Raw genomic sequence first — 12,773 nt, 5'->3', positions numbered from 1 at the left:
TTAAAAGTTTAATGATTTAACAAGGGGTTGAACATGAAGCTTAACTAGATAATGTAATAAATACTAAATTATTTTAATTTAATTTCAATAACAGAATAATAATATATTAATATTATTTTATCAATTTATTAAATAATATTTTAATTTAAGATTGATGCGTGCTAAAAAATTTATGGTAATAGAATAGCAGATTATCGTTTTAGCACGGTACGAAGATTCAGCACACACTTGGGAAAAATAACACAACTAATAATGACATCATAAGATTTGCGTAGAAAACCTCGAAAGAAAAAAATCACGGAACCGACAGCTTCTTACGGGCAAACCCCACACCAAAAATAGTGCCGACACATTTCTCAATTTGCAACGTCGACGTGCTGATTAATTTGTTGCTAGGAACGGATGACGACCAATAGCGATTGACTGCGTATAGTTGATGGTGGTCGACGAAGTTGGCAGTGATCGAAGGTGGTTGGCGGCGGCAGCAGTAAATGAAAATTGGTGGTGATCGACAACGGCCTACACTGATCGACGAAGGACAGTGGTCGTCGACAGTGGTGGGTGGTGATGGAGCTGAACTTTTGTTCCTTTTCAAAGCTTCCAGCTCTTTCTCAGATTTAAAATCATTCTCCTCTCATGAGAGAGGTGTGGCTCTATTTATAGTATTTTTGGTGCAATTAATGTAAGAATATGAACCACTTTGATCGGACGGTCCAAAGAGTTTACTTCCATCATACGTCGTTTGATGGATTTTTTAGTGCGTTAAGGATATATGAATTAAGCAATATGGGGCTCACGTGATTGATCTTGTCAAGACGTTTGATTTGACTATAGGCTAGATTCAACATTCGTTTGATATTCTAAATATATCTGGAAAACTTCCTATAGTGATTTAATGATTTGTTCAGAGCTTGATTTGACTAATTTTAATATCATTGGGTATGTCTTATTGAACTGGTCAGTTTGACTATAAGTTTGTTAAAATCAAAGCTTTTGATGACTTTTTTATCGAAGTTTGAATATTTCTCGCTCAAATGTCATTTCGAGATCCGTGTTATACATTGAAGTTTGGAATGGATGATGAAAATTGGTTGGAGTCCTATCAAATATAATAAGTTTGAATATTTTTTAGAAAAATTCTAAATAAAAATTTTAAGGATATATTTATTATTTTTAATTTAAATATCATATTTCTTGTCATTCCATCAAAATAAAAAAATTAAAATTGAATAATATTTGAACCGATCGGTTCTTCATAAAACTACCACTTCACTAGTTTGTTGATTCAACAACTGTCCTAACCGACTTAATTTCAACTCTATGTATAAATGAGTCTAAGTTTTGATAGAACCAACTAAATAGTCAGTTCACAGCTGAACTCGTCAGAATACTGAGGATTTTTAAAATCATAAACTATATACTTATTATGATATATTAATTGTTACGCCACCAACAATTTTTCATTATTTGACACGAATCTCAAAACATGACATGAATCTCGAGGCAATATTTTGAGAAAAAAATATTCAAATCTTGATAAAAACCCATCAAGAGCTTCGATTTCAGAAAAAATATAGTCAAACTGACCGGCTCAATGAGACAGACCTAATGATATAAAAATTAGTTCAATCCAAGTCAAATCAAGCCTAGATCAGGTCATTAAACCACTTTTACAAGTACTTCAGACATGTTTGGAAGGTCAAACAGATGTCGAATATGACAAATTTATAGTCGAATCTATAGTCTCGACAAGACGAATCCAACAAGCCCAAGATTGTTGTTTTTTGACAGTGTTAAGACACTCAAATGTCAATAAAATGCGGTCTAATCGAAGGAAGTACTATGGACCGTCCTATTAAAATGGTTCATATTTTTGCAATAATGACACCCAAAACACTATAAATAAAAATCTACCCCTCTCATGAGAGGGGGCAAAAGCCTTGGGAGAGAACTGGAGGCTTTGAGAATGAGCTAAAGTCCAGCACCACCGCCGACCGCAGTTGACCACCGTTGATCACCGTCGACCATTACCGACTGTCGTTCGCCAACAGTTGTCGACTATCACCGACCAAACTCAGTCAATCAACGTCGTAACTTGAAAATATAGTAATCCTCTCTCATCTGTGAGACAAGAGCTCACCACTACAGTTCATGTGTCAACTACAACCAACGTGGCCATTAGCTCATGCAACTCCTGACTCTGATCCCAACGATCTATGAACGACACCACTACTCACCACTATGGTTCATACACCAAGAACGGCCTACACGGGCATCAGCTCATGTAGTTCTCGATTTCGGCCCTCGTGGCACCCCAACGACCTATGTGGTCATCAGCTCATACAGTTCCTGAATCCAACCCCCAGCAGACTACGGACGTCATCAATACCGCCCCAATGACCTACGTGGTCATCAGCTCATATAATAATTGAATCTGGCCCCAGTGGTACGAACATCATCAATATTCACCCTAATGACCTATGTGATCATCAGCTCATGCAGCTCACGACTCCAACCCTCGCGACCTACGAACGTCATTAATACTCGCCAACTACAGTCTACGTAATTCACAGTTCGTACAATTGCTTACTATGACTTCTTTGGCCAATTAACGCTTCTGGAGCACTAATCTACAACACTCACAATGGACTAACAATGACCTTTGCAACTTGTTGTCACAAAGAACTGCAACCAGATTATATTTATGCAACTTTTAAAATTTTATCTTTTCTAATTTAAGGGAAGATTGAATATGTGTACTAATCATTCATAGTAAATTATTTCAACTGGGCTAGACTCCGTGGTTTTTCCCCCTTTCAAGAGTTTTCCACGTAAAAAGTTAAAGTGTCTTCTCCTGCTTTCTTCTCTTCTTTTATCTGTGTGTGTTGAATTCTCGTGCAACACTAAAATGATGATCCATTCCTCTATTACCGCAAATTTTCTGACACGCTTCAGTTTGGCTCCATCTATGGGAAACGAAGCACCATTCAACACTGTCTTCAACTCTGAGACGTCGAATCCCTACTTCATTTACTGATGATATAGATCATCCAATTGACAAAGGAATCTTCTTTGCATCTTGAAGATTATCTCCAAAGCATTCTTCAATGTGGGGGGCAACATTCATTGCAATCTCAAAAATTCGTTCACGTTAATGTCTCGGGCACGATTGTAGTGGGGCAGTTTTCTCACATCCTATTCATACACAAAGTATGTCACAACTTCTTACAGACTGGGGGGAAACCTTCACAGCAGTCTCAAAATGTCATTCATGTTAACATCTCGGGCACGACTGTGATGAGGATGTCATTTCATATTTCATTCAGATTACAAGTCCACGAGAATCACATTTCACACAAATAACGCTTCCACAATGCCCCTCATCGTACTGGAGATCCTCTTGAACCGGGTCAGAAAGTTGATCTCTTCAAGGCTCTATACATATGTTGTTTCACGAGCTCACATCCAAAACGCCCCAACTAGGGGGAAAAAGATTCAAAAGCAACAACTGACAAGTTGTCAAATATTTTTTTTGAGTATGACTGCAAACATATTTCCGTTGTTTCACGAGCTCACATCCAAAACGCCCCAACTGGGGGGAAAAAGATTCAAAAGCAACAACTGACAAGTTGTCAAATATTTTTTTTGAGTATGACTGCAAACATATTTCCAAAAAAACATATGGTCCATTGCGACCTACGCCCTAGTCTCGAGAAATGCAAGGCATCTCTCACACCTCATTCTAAGCTTAATCGATCTCAAGGGGACTCAATTTGTCTCTTCCATTACAGGCTACAATCGTCAAACAAAAGCTTTGACGTACAGCCTCGGGTAGGTCAAAAATCCTTGGTGGATTTTCATCAACCTCTTCCATTACAGGTTACGGCATTCAAGAAAAAACTTCGACATACAACCTAGGTTAACCATCCTTAACAAATTTTAAATGACTCTGTTCATTACGGGTTAATACCGTTGAGCATCTCCGGTTATACAACTCAAAATCAGTCTTACATCTTTAGTAGATACTTCTTTCAACCATGCATCTATAAATCAATCTCAACAAACAACTCTCGATGAAAAGCTAATAGTGGACAGAGTCTTCACTAGCAAGCGTCCACAAAAGCATGTGATTGATATGTCTCAACTCAAAGAACTCAGAAGGCTACGAGCCTCGGAAAGTACTGATTTAAGCTTCTATAAGGCATAAGTCCGAGGGGGCACAACCTCGGAAGCCACGAACCACAAATGCCTCAGAAGCAACGTCAAAGACATACAAAGAAAACATCTTCATCATCTAAATATGCTGCACCATGTGATTAAAAAGACTACAATTTCAACATATACTTGTACAAATGATACAACAACAACTCATCTTCGAACAGAGTCGACATCGCCTCCGAAAAATTCAAGCACTTCTAATAATTATCGAGGGGTCTCCAGATATTGCCACCACATAAGTATGAAAATCTTTCTTTCAGAGCACGACAAGAAAACTACAACATTTCTTCATCACCACCTAACAGGACAACTGAGTCACACACACTTCTAGCACCTTCACGATTTCAATAAACTTATTTGCCAGTAGAAATCGTAGGTTAACTCTTGAGGCTACCTCATGAACAACAACATACCCGGAAAGAGGTGAATACACTCGATCGGTCGAAGTCGGCAATTTCACCACAATATCATTCAGGAGTAATGCTTCTTTCGAAACAAGATTAAGTCACTCTCTATTGGAATTGACATTGCTTTCTCTAAGTTCTGACTTTTCCTTTGGCTCTCAACAGAATGATGTTCTCTAGTTGTCGTCATTTTTGCAATGAGAAAGAATATCTCATTGTTTGTCTGCTACACAGGACGGAGACAACTTTTCTCTTCGATGCAACGAGAAAGAAGATCTCATTGCTTACCTGCTACGTAGATCGGTGATGACTTTCCTCTTCGTCGCTACTATAAAGAAGACCGCGTTGCTTGCCTACTATACAGGACGGGGACAATTTCATCTGCGCTGCAACTTTGCACTTCGACTATTCATCGCAATTTATACCGCAAATGTGCACCACAAATTTTCGTCTCAACTTCTTCACCTCAACATCTAGCACACGATCACGAGCTTCTTGGACATGATATAGGATGATCATTTTGAATGCAACACGTCGCCGCAACGGCGCAACTAGTCGCCACGACTCCTGCCACAAAGCATCACCGCGACGCTCAGCTGCAACGCGTTCTTGCGACGCCCTAACGCAATGCATTGCCCGACGCACAGCCTCAACGCACCGCCGCGCCGCACTGCCACAACATGTCGCTGCAATGCATCCCATAGCTCAATGCCCCACAGCCACACGCCACCACGATGCATCCCCACGACGCACCACTGCAACACTGCCACAACTCTACCCCTCTCTCCTTCAAGCATATTTATAGATTCAAAAAGTGATTTAACAATTAAATGCTCTTTATTAAATAAACTACAAAAAGGATTACAACTATTAAATGTCCATTATTAAAATAAAAAAAAAATTCATTTCATATTCCTTTCTTTGGTATTCCAAATTCAGTATTTATGACATGAAATTAATTAGAATCATTAAATAAAAAATTAATGACAAAATACAGCAGTTTTTATATATATATATATAAATAACCGTTAAAATATAAATATATATAGTCAAATTTTATTATTTTAGCTCTTAAAATATGCTCAATTATCTCTTTTTTATTTCCAAGTTGAGCTCCTCGGATTCTCACTTTTTTCCGGCTCGGATTCCTCAATTTATGAGGGCTGTTCGGATTTTGGCCCGGACAAAAAATTTTAAATTTCAGCCTGCGCGGAGATGGAACCTGCGTCATCTCTATGCAATGGAAAGGTTCAAAACAAATGAGCTAAGCTGCCTTCACTATGTATTATATTATACTTATAATAACAATAATAGAATATTAATATACCATCATATATGTATGTATATATATATACATACATACATACATACATACATACATACATAATATATACACACACACACACACACACACACACACACACACACACACACACACACACACATATATATATATATATATATGTGTGTATGTATATCTCTATATGTATGTACATACATATATATATATCGATATATATACATACATATCTATAGATATATATATGTATGTATGTATATAGATATATGTATGTATGTATGTATATAGATATATGTATGTATGTATGTATATAGATATATGTATGTATGTATGTATATAGATATATGTATGTATGTATGTATATAGATATATGTATGTATGTATGTATATAGATATATGTATGTATGTATGTATATAGATATATGTATGTATGTATGTATATAGATATATGTATGTATGTATGTATATAGATATATGTATGTATGTATGTATATAGATATATGTATGTATGTATGTATATAGATATATGTATGTATGTATGTATATAGATATATGTATGTATGTATGTATATAGATATATGTATGTATGTATGTATATAGATATATGTATGTATGTATGTATATAGATATATGTATGTATGTATGTATATAGATATATGTATGTATGTATGTATATAGATATATGTATGTATGTATGTATATAGATATATGTATGTATGTATGTATATAGATATATGTATGTATGTATGTATATAGATATATGTATGTATGTATGTATATAGATATATGTATGTATGTATGTATATAGATATATGTATGTATGTATGTATATAGATATATGTATGTATGTATGTATATAGATATATGTATGTATGTATGTATATAGATATATGTATGTATGTATGTATATAGATATATGTATGTATGTATGTATATAGATATATGTATGTATGTATGTATATAGATATATGTATGTATGTATGTATATAGATATATGTATGTATGTATGTATATAGATATATGTATGTATGTATGTATATAGATATATGTATGTATGTATGTATATAGATATATGTATGTATGTATGTATATAGATATATGTATGTATGTATGTATATAGATATATGTATGTATGTATGTATATAGATATATGTATGTATGTATGTATATAGATATATGTATGTATGTATGTATATAGATATATGTATGTATGTATGTATATAGATATATGTATGTATGTATGTATATAGATATATGTATGTATGTATGTATATAGATATATGTATGTATGTATGTATATAGATATATGTATGTATGTATGTATATAGATATATGTATGTATGTATGTATATAGATATATGTATGTATGTATGTATATAGATATATGTATGTATGTATGTATATAGATATATGTATGTATGTATGTATATAGATATATGTATGTATGTATGTATATAGATATATGTATGTATGTATGTATATAGATATATGTATGTATGTATGTATATAGATATATGTATGTATGTATGTATATAGATATATGTATGTATGTATGTATATAGATATATGTATGTATGTATGTATATAGATATATGTATGTATGTATGTATATAGATATATGTATGTATGTATGTATATAGATATATGTATGTATGTATGTATATAGATATATGTATGTATGTATGTATATAGATATATGTATGTATGTATGTATATAGATATATGTATGTATGTATGTATATAGATATATGTATGTATGTATGTATATAGATATATGTATGTATGTATGTATATAGATATATGTATGTATGTATGTATATAGATATATGTATGTATGTATGTATATAGATATATGTATGTATGTATGTATATAGATATATGTATGTATGTATGTATATAGATATATGTATGTATGTATGTATATAGATATATGTATGTATGTATGTATATAGATATATGTATGTATGTATGTATATAGATATATGTATGTATGTATGTATATAGATATATGTATGTATGTATGTATATAGATATATGTATGTATGTATGTATATAGATATATGTATGTATGTATGTATATAGATATATGTATGTATGTATGTATATAGATATATGTATGTATGTATGTATATAGATATATGTATGTATGTATGTATATAGATATATGTATGTATGTATGTATATAGATATATGTATGTATGTATGTATATAGATATATGTATGTATGTATGTATATAGATATATGTATGTATGTATGTATATAGATATATGTATGTATGTATGTATATAGATATATGTATGTATGTATGTATATAGATATATGTATGTATGTATGTATATAGATATATGTATGTATGTATGTATATAGATATATGTATGTATGTATGTATATAGATATATGTATGTATGTATGTATATAGATATATGTATGTATGTATGTATATAGATATATGTATGTATGTATGTATATAGATATATGTATGTATGTATGTATATAGATATATGTATGTATGTATGTATATAGATATATGTATGTATGTATGTATATAGATATATGTATGTATGTATGTATATAGATATATGTATGTATGTATGTATATAGATATATGTATGTATGTATGTATATAGATATATGTATGTATGTATGTATATAGATATATGTATGTATGTATGTATATAGATATATGTATGTATGTATGTATATAGATATATGTATGTATGTATGTATATAGATATATGTATGTATGTATGTATATAGATATATGTATGTATGTATGTATATAGATATATGTATGTATGTATGTATATAGATATATGTATGTATGTATGTATATAGATATATGTATGTATGTATGTATATAGATATATGTATGTATGTATGTATATAGATATATGTATGTATGTATGTATATAGATATATGTATGTATGTATGTATATAGATATATGTATGTATGTATGTATATAGATATATGTATGTATGTATGTATATAGATATATGTATGTATGTATGTATATAGATATATGTATGTATGTATGTATATAGATATATGTATGTATGTATGTATATAGATATATGTATGTATGTATGTATATAGATATATGTATGTATGTATGTATATAGATATATGTATGTATGTATGTATATAGATATATGTATGTATGTATGTATATAGATATATGTATGTATGTATGTATATAGATATATGTATGTATGTATGTATATAGATATATGTATGTATGTATGTATATAGATATATGTATGTATGTATGTATATAGATATATGTATGTATGTATGTATATAGATATATGTATGTATGTATGTATATAGATATATGTATGTATGTATGTATATAGATATATGTATGTATGTATGTATATAGATATATGTATGTATGTATGTATATAGATATATGTATGTATGTATGTATATAGATATATGTATGTATGTATGTATATAGATATATGTATGTATGTATGTATATAGATATATGTATGTATGTATGTATATAGATATATGTATGTATGTATGTATATAGATATATGTATGTATGTATGTATATAGATATATGTATGTATGTATGTATATAGATATATGTATGTATGTATGTATATAGATATATGTATGTATGTATGTATATAGATATATGTATGTATGTATGTATATAGATATATGTATGTATGTATGTATATAGATATATGTATGTATGTATGTATATAGATATATGTATGTATGTATGTATATAGATATATGTATGTATGTATGTATATAGATATATGTATGTATGTATGTATATAGATATATGTATGTATGTATGTATATAGATATATGTATGTATGTATGTATATAGATATATGTATGTATGTATGTATATAGATATATGTATGTATGTATGTATATAGATATATGTATGTATGTATGTATATAGATATATGTATGTATGTATGTATATAGATATATGTATGTATGTATGTATATAGATATATGTATGTATGTATGTATATAGATATATGTATGTATGTATGTATATAGATATATGTATGTATGTATGTATATAGATATATGTATGTATGTATGTATATAGATATATGTATGTATGTATGTATATAGATATATGTATGTATGTATGTATATAGATATATGTATGTATGTATGTATATAGATATATGTATGTATGTATGTATATAGATATATGTATGTATGTATGTATATAGATATATGTATGTATGTATGTATATAGATATATGTATGTATGTATGTATATAGATATATGTATGTATGTATGTATATAGATATATGTATGTATGTATGTATATAGATATATGTATGTATGTATGTATATAGATATATGTATGTATGTATGTATATAGATATATGTATGTATGTATGTATATAGATATATGTATGTATGTATGTATATAGATATATGTATGTATGTATGTATATAGATATATGTATGTATGTATGTATATAGATATATGTATGTATGTATGTATATAGATATATGTATGTATGTATGTATATAGATAAAATATATATATATATACTCGCACAAATATACATGATAAAAATAAAAATGCTCCGGATCTTGATATTTTTGGACGACAAAATTTACCTTATGAGGGCAACTGATACGGGACAAACAAAATTTCATTATATGGCACGAATCTCGAGGTATGACATGAATCTCAAGGTAGTATTTTGAGCAAGAAATGTTCAAATATTGATAAAATGTCATCGAGAGCTCCGATTTCAGAAAAGTTTGTTATGGTATGACTCATATACCACATAGGGACAGATGCAAGAATGAAGCGGAGCGGAGTGGAAGAATCTGTCCAAATTGGGAATTTACGTTATGTGGGTTGGGGTTATACGGTACAGGGGTAATTTGAGAATTACATATTGTACTGTAGGGTTTACTCTAGGATTATAAATAAACATGTTTGTAATCCTATGTCTTTGAGAGAGCTGAATCTTGTATTCTGTAATTTTTTATGAATGTTGAAAATGAAGTCGCCGCTCTGGTTCCGAGGATGTAGGCATCTTTGCAGAATCTCGTAAATCTCTGTGTGTTCTTCTGGATTTGTATCGATTCTTATTTTTCTTCACCCTAATTTCTCAACAAGTGGTATCAGTGTGAGGTTCGAGGGCAGGAAAGAAAAATTTGGGCGGCGTAGGAATAAAGAAGACTTTGGCAGAGGAGATTTGATCGACATATGTATTTCTCCTTAAGGGCCAGGATACTTGCAAGGTGGAGATATTTTTCCTAAATGGTTGGATATTCGTAAAGTTGAGATTTTCTCCTAAGTGGCAGTATATTCACAAGGTGGAGATTTTTCTCCTAAGGGATTGTATATTCGCAAGGTGGAGATTTTCTCCTAAAGGGCTGGATATCCGCTAAGGTGGAGAATTGTTAGGTATGACTCATAATACCAGAATTTGGAGTCTCTTGGAATAAATAGATATCTCTTGGAATTAAAGAGGTGCGTCTCTTGGAATTTAGTAGGTTGACATCAGCGAGGGTGCAACAGAAGCATGGTGGCCCAACCCACCTTGGTGCAGGTGTAACCCCCAAGTATTTTTTCTCCTAATGAGCTAGATATTCACCAAGGTGGAGATTTGTTATGGTATGACTCATATACCACATAGGGACAGACGCTGGAACGAAGCGGAGCGGAGCGGAAGAATCTGTCCAAATCGGGAAGTTACGTTATGTGGGTTGGGGCTATACGGTACAAGGGTAATTTGAGAATTACATATTGTACTATAGAGTTTACTCTAAGATTAAAAATAAACCTGTTTGTAATCCTAGGTCTTTGAGAAAGCTGAATCTTGTATTCTGTATTTTTTTCTGAATGTTGAAAAGGAAGTCGCCGCTCTGCTCCCGATGATGTAGGCATTTTTGCCGAACCTCGTAAATCTCTGTGTGTTCTTCTGGATTTGTGTCAATTCTTAGTTTTCTTCGTCCTAATTTCTCAACAAAGTTATAGTTAAATTGACAAATTCGATGAGGTTGACCTAATGATATAAAAGTTAGTTCAATCCGAGTCAAATCAAACTCAGATCAGGTCATTAAACCACTTTTAGAAGTACTTCAACACATTTGGAAGATCAAACGGATGTCGAATATGACAAGTTTATAGTCGAATCGAGCGTCTCAACAAGACGAATCCAACAAACCCAAGATAGCTCAATTCTGACATTATTAAAACGCTCAAAAGTTCATAAAACACACTATAATCGAAGGAAGTACTCGGGACCGTCCCATCAAAATTATTCATATTCCTGCATTAATGACACCTAGTACACTATAAATAGACCTTTACCCCTCTCATGAGGGGGGCGAAAGCCTTGAGAGAGAACTTGAGGCTTTGAGAAGGAGCTGAAGTCCACCACCACCGTCGACCGCCATTGACCACCATTGATCATCGTCGACCATCACCGACCGTCGTCCGCCGATAGTCGTCGACCACCGTCGATCATCGTCAACCACCGCCGACCAGACCCCTTCAGTTAATGTCGTAACTTGAAAAATTAGTAACCATTTCTCGTTTGTGGGACAATAGCTCACCACTACGATTAATGTGCCAACTACGACCATCATGGTCATCAGTTCATGCAACTCCTAACTCCGATTCCAACGATCAATGGAAGTCACCATTGCTCACTACTACAGTCCATATATCAATAAAGAACTACACAGACATCAACTCATGTAGTTCCTGAATCCGACCTTAGCGGTATGTGGGCATCAGCTCATACAGTTCCTGAATCCGACCCCAGCGGTACGAATGTCGTCAATATTCGCCCCAACGACCTATGTGGTCATCAGCTCATGCAGCTCCTGACTT

This window comes from Phalaenopsis equestris, unplaced genomic scaffold (genome assembly GCF_001263595.1).
Source record: "Phalaenopsis equestris unplaced genomic scaffold, ASM126359v1 Scaffold000352, whole genome shotgun sequence".
In the NCBI taxonomy this organism is placed as follows: Eukaryota; Viridiplantae; Streptophyta; class Magnoliopsida; order Asparagales; family Orchidaceae; genus Phalaenopsis; species Phalaenopsis equestris.
The sequence above is the reverse complement of the archived record's forward strand: the minus strand, read 5'-3'. Positions refer to the sequence as shown.